This window comes from Dipodomys spectabilis, unplaced genomic scaffold (genome assembly GCF_019054845.1).
Source record: "Dipodomys spectabilis isolate Male_0828 unplaced genomic scaffold, ASM1905484v1 ptg000095l, whole genome shotgun sequence".
Lineage (NCBI taxonomy): Eukaryota > Metazoa > Chordata > Mammalia > Rodentia > Heteromyidae > Dipodomys > Dipodomys spectabilis.
Window position 1 is genome coordinate 49,728,862 of NW_024870772.1, and position 6,000 is coordinate 49,734,861.

Consider the following 6,000-nt stretch of genomic DNA (forward strand, 5'->3'; position numbering starts at 1 on the left):
ATATAAGTTTGATATTTAATTTATTCACTCACATTCTATTTTTTATTATTTTTGAGGAAGGAAGAATTAAGGCTTGAACCTGATGCTTAGGCTTGCTAGGCAGCTGCTTTACTCTCTGGAGCCATACTTTGAGCCCTTTCTTCTCTGGTTATATTTAAAATACTAACTATAAAATAATTAAAAAACAGACGGGGCTGGGAAGGTGGCTCAGTGGTAGAGCACTTGCCTGGCATGCTTGAGGCCCTGGGTTCGATTCCTCAGCACCACATAAGCAGAAAAAAAAAAAGAAAAAGAAAGAAAGCCGGAAGTGGCATTGTGGCTCAAGTGCTAGAGTGCTAGCCTTGAGCTGAAGAGCTGAGGGACAGCGCCCAGGCCCAGAGTTCAGGCCCCAGGACCGGACCCAAAAAAAAAATATCTGAAATAAAATACAGACATCCTGTGAGGCTTGTGTGGATTGAGCAAATAATTGTCTACAATAGTCCCTGGCACATAAGGTGTACTTAGTAAATGTTAAACCACCTTTTGGTACCGAGTAATATCACTCTTCCCTTAATCATTCTTAGCAAGAGTAAGTTTTGGGTGCAAAATCCCCTGAACACAATAGCAAAAAGCCCCAGGCTTCCCTGCTCAGATTAATGGCTGGTGGCTCTCAACTATTGTATGTACATACAAGGCCTCGTTATTTGAAAATTACAGCCTGTTCAATACTACTGGAAGTAAGAAGGTTCTTTGAATGGTGTTTGCCGGCTCCTATCTACTATTTTAATAATAGCATAGTTTCCTTTGTTATTCCAAGAACAACAGAGTTTTCATAAAAGAAATGGCTCCAATTTGACAACTATGTGTTCCCAGAAACACAAAATCAGCAGAAGCAGCTTCCCAGTTCATCTTCATCCACAGACCACAAAGCCATTAGGCTGCTGCTACATTTTCATCCTTAGCCCTCCTCAATCTGCATAATTAGCCTTCAAAAAAAAAAAAAAAAAAACCAACCCAAACCCAATAAATGTCCCTGAAGAAAACTAACCAAGAAAAGCCATTCTAATGAATATACGAGTCTTCCTCAAATTTTGTTCAGAATTCAGTGACATTTTTATGTGGCTGTCCCCAAAATTGTTTGGTAGAAATGATATGAAGCTACACCAAATCATTCGTAGAAAGCCAACTGACAATCGCACGCAATCAGCTTAGCTCTATTTAAACACAAAATTAGATCATTTTCTATTGCATTCAAGCATACAATTGCTTAATCATTTTATAGAGCTGCATATTTACTGGACATGGAAGCATTGGAATTAAGTTTCTAGAGAGAAACCCACTCAGAACTCCTTTGTGCTATGGTCTAAAAGGATATTACTGCCAGAGGAGAAATATGTGGAATTTGCCTAGAATTTTTTGGAGCTCCTTGACATTGGGTATATTTGTGTTTTGTGTTCTTAAGACAGAAACACTGGGGCCTTCTAGGCTATACAAACAAAGGAAATGAGATTATTAGGTAACAAGATAGGTCTCAGCTGCTTCTATCACCTGGACTTCCTTCTCTGGGAATCTACTCAATAAAAAGCTTTGTTTTGATACTACAAGAAGCAATTAGAAACAGAAAACAAACTCAACTCTTCCCTTTCTGAAGTACAAACATGCCCTGTGTGTTCCTGTCCATCTCTCTTCTCCTTTCTCTAAGACTGGTGTCGTCAGACTGGAATTTTCTCATTCAGAGAGAATCACCAAATAAACATGTATATGCTAACAGCGATGGATCTAGAAAGAAACCATTTAGAACTCACAGATACAGAAGTAAACTGGCAACCTGTTAGAGACAATGTGTTTGGTGTGTCTTGCTGTGTCTGTTACCCCAATACCTACTCCCTACCCCCTCCAACTGTTGATCTTCTTCTCCCTGTTTTGTAGATGTTCAGATGAATTAAGTAAATGGCCCAAGGTGACACAACATGAGGAGAGTGCATGTTAATTCAGCATTGCAATGTCTCGGCTCTTTCCACATTATACAACTTCTGCCAGAAGCCAGGCGCCTGTGGCTCACATCTGTCATCATAGCTACTCAAGAGGCTGAGATCTGAGCATTGAGCTCTGAAACCAGCCAATGCAGGAAAGCCTATGAGACTCTTATCTCCAATTAACCACCAAAAGGTCACAAGTGGACTGTGGCTTAAGGTAGAGCACTAGCCTGGAGCACAGAAGTTGGTGATCACTAACTTTTCACATAATAATGATTTGTCCTACCACAGATATAAATCCATTTCAGTCTTTTAAATGCTTGCATAGAAGGTTCCTTGAAAAGATGTCTTATTTCAACAATCTCCTATTAATGGGCTTTTAGTTTCAAGTTTTTTTTTTGTTTTGTTTTGGTTTGTTTTTTGGGGGGAGAGGGTTGTTTTTGCCAGTCCTAGGGCTTGAACTCAGGGCCTGGACTCTGTCCCTGAGCTTCTCTGTGCTCAAACCTAGTGTTCTACCATTTGAGCCACAGTCCCACTTCTGGCTTTTTTGAGTAGTTTATTGGAGATGAGTATCTCATAGGGACTTTTCTGCCTAGGCTGGCTTCAAACAACGAGCCTCAGTTCTCAGCCTCCTGTGTAGCTAGGATTACAGGCATGATCCACTGGCACCCAGCTAGTTTCAAGACTTTTGTTATTTTAAAAAATGGTTCTTAACTAGGCGTCAGTGGCTCACGCCTGTAATCCTAGCTACTCAGGAGGCTGAAATCTGAGAATCATGGTTCCAAGCCAGCCCGGGCAGAAAAGTCCATGAGACTCTTATCTCCAATAAACTACTAGAAAACTGGAAGTGGCGCTGTGGCTCAAGAGGTAGAGTGCTCACCTTGAGCTGAAGAGTGCAGGAACAACACCCAGGCCCAGAGTTCAAGGCCCATGACTGACAAAAAAAAAAAAAATGGTTCTTTGGTACAATTTGTACGTATGTGCAACCAGTTTTACCAAATCCGTTCTTAGAAGTGGAATTGTTGAACAAGAGTACAATGCCATCCTGTCATCTTGATGAGCTTACTGACTGCCCACCATATTGATTTACTAGATTACATGTCTTGCAGGAGAATGTGCCAAGCTGTTCGCCTTGCCCCAGGTACTCAATGCGCCATTGGACGTTCCAGTTTTGTAAATTATAGGCTAGCGAGCATTCTATTAATTTCGGTTTGTATTTCTCTGTAAGTGCAGCTGCATTTCTATCAGGTTTAAACATAATTTGTATTTCCCTCACTTTGAATTGTCAGGTCAGTTTTCATTGGATCATTGAGTTTTACTTATTGATATATTTATTTATAGTAGTCAAAGATACTAGCCCTTCATCTGTCATTATTTTGAACGTTTTTTTTCTGCATTATCATTTGCTCTTAAGTATCGTTCATTGTATTTTTTCCATACAGAAATGTTCGATTTTATATATTCAAATAGCTTTGGTGGCTCCACTTATTCCAGGTCACCCTCTGTTACTGAGATTCTTGAAGAAATGTGCTCCACAGGGCTGGACGCCTTAGCTCAATTGTGCTCCCTGTTGGCATTGAACAAGGAACACAAAGCTCCTCTTTTGTCCTCATAAACCACCTTTTAGGACTGGAGCTGGGTCAGACCCTACATTGTCTAATGCTATTCAGGCATAGCTAACTCATGCTCAAGTTCAATGATATGTTTAGGGAGAATGAGAATGGAGTCCCTACTTGTTTCATGACAGGCCCTCGCTTCTAGAGCTGGCCTGTGGAGCAGATTTCCATCTTCACTGATGACATGCTTCACCCTAAATTATGGCCTCCAAACTCTTGTGCTCAGGGCCTCTAATTATGAACCTGTCTGCTTAAGAAGAAGAATGAGAAAGGCAGGCATGTTGAGGTGTCCATACACAGTTGAAATATGGATCAGAGAGTTTATATTGGGAGGCAGAAGACTGTCCTGGGTCCTCTTGAGAGTTTAACCATGCTCATCCATCCTTCCTGCAGGAATAATATGCAAAAATGTCTCCTGTCCTCTGTGGGGTAGATCATCTCCAGTCAAGAACCACTGACGTCGATCCTAAATATATTCTGCCAGCATTGTTTCAAAACTCAACCCTCAACTCCATATGATACGAGATTGGCCCATTAAACAAACTGAATTTTGAACATGTTCACTGAAGTTTGCAAACTACCCTGAGTTATCTTCGTAGCAAGGGTGTCTTTATGAAGCTGTTTCCTCAGGGAAGATAAAGGATTTAAGATGAAGAAATTGAGTTAATCATATTCGCCAGTCCATGACACCAATGCGCTCTTCTCTTTCCTGTACATGGACTTAAATTATTTTACCCCCATTTTAACATAAACCCTCGTATTTGATGTGTGCTACTTTAAACTGTTCTTTTCATTTGAGTACTTTTCTATCATCACTTATCCATAATTCGTCATTGTGTGTAGGTATGGAACCAAGAGTTTTTACTTAAATTCATTTAACAGCAAAATGTGATGAAAATCACATGAGGTTCTTTATCCACTTACTATGACTGGTTCCACATTTTACTGTGAAGATATCATGCTTGATCATGAGGTACTGCCTCTCTCCTGTTTAAAATTCAAATATCTTAAAATTCCAAAATAAGTGCAATGCCAAGAGTTTTGTCTATCCTATAAACTGTATAGAGATCGTATTCTGTTTTTCCATCTTTATACTTTTACCCAGTGTTTTAATTTTTAGATCCCTGTTGAGACATGACTGTCTAGTCTAATACTTTAAGTGCTGGTTCTGGACTTGAACTCAGGGCCTGGACACTATCCCTGACCTTCCCACCAGCCTCTCAAGATAGCACTCTACCACTTGAGCACTCTTCACTTGCAGCTTGTAGTTACTTGGAGAGAGGAGTCTTACAGACGTTCCAAGTCGTGGACCCTCAACTCAGCCTCCTGGGCCATCAGTACCCAGCTTAGTCTATTATTTCTAACTGCTATAGAACGGACCGCTCCTCCGTGAGTGGATTTTGCCTTCCCAGGGGTGGAAGCGGACTGTCTCTGATGCCCACCCCTACACTGAGTAGACGAACACCCTCAGACCCACCCCTTCCCAATCTTCTTGTCTGGCCATACCTTGGGTGACAATGAAAGACACTTCCTGCAAAGGTGGGCAAGTGTTGGAATGACCTTTGCCAAGTCCTAAAGAGACCGGCCTGCATGCTGGCGTGAGCGCGGCTGGGGTTGGCCACAGAGGTAACAGCTAGTGGGCGCGCTGTGCCACACGCTTGACCCTCTCCTGACCGCTGTGGGCAGCAGCTGTGCCTCGTGCTAAACACGGCGTGCGGGCGTCTGTCCCCTGCTCTCCCGTTTTGTTCCAGTGGTCGTGGGTTCTCCTAGCAATGTCTGCTTTGATTACAATTGCTTTGCAGTGTCTTATCACGAAAGGCACTCACCACAGCATTGCACACGCAGGTGGTGGTGGGTTCCCGGAGCAGGCCCGACGCCCCAGCCTCAGCAGCGCACATCCGGGCTACCCTCGCGCACCCCACACAGTCACGCTCGCGCCCCGCGGGACCCGTGGCCCGGCACTCCCCCCCGAGACCCCGGAGGGTGCAGGGAATGCACGCACCCGCACCCCATCCTGAATCCCCCAGCCCCGCATCCCATCAGTCCCGTGGGATCGGGCCCTGAGCTCGGGGTCAGCATGGTACCGCAGTCCCCCTAGAACACATGGCGTCGGCGTGGGGTGGGGGCGTTCCCGGGGGTGCAGCTCACCCGGCACGCGCGGGCGTGGCACACGGCAGGGATGGGCCACGGACTCGTCCACGCCCTCCAGAGCCCGCCCGCTCCTGGCTGGGACGCCCCGCGCGGCGGGCCGGGGCTTCTGCACCAGGCAGGGGGCGGAGCTTCCGGGCCAGGTAGAAGCCCGGCTTCGGGACCGGGTTTCGGGACAGGGGCGGGGCTTTTGAGTGGGCGGGGCCTTGTGGGCGGGGCTTGCGGACCTGGCAGCCGATTTCCGTTTCGCTTTCCGCGGGCTGGGGGCGGCGGCGGCGGCG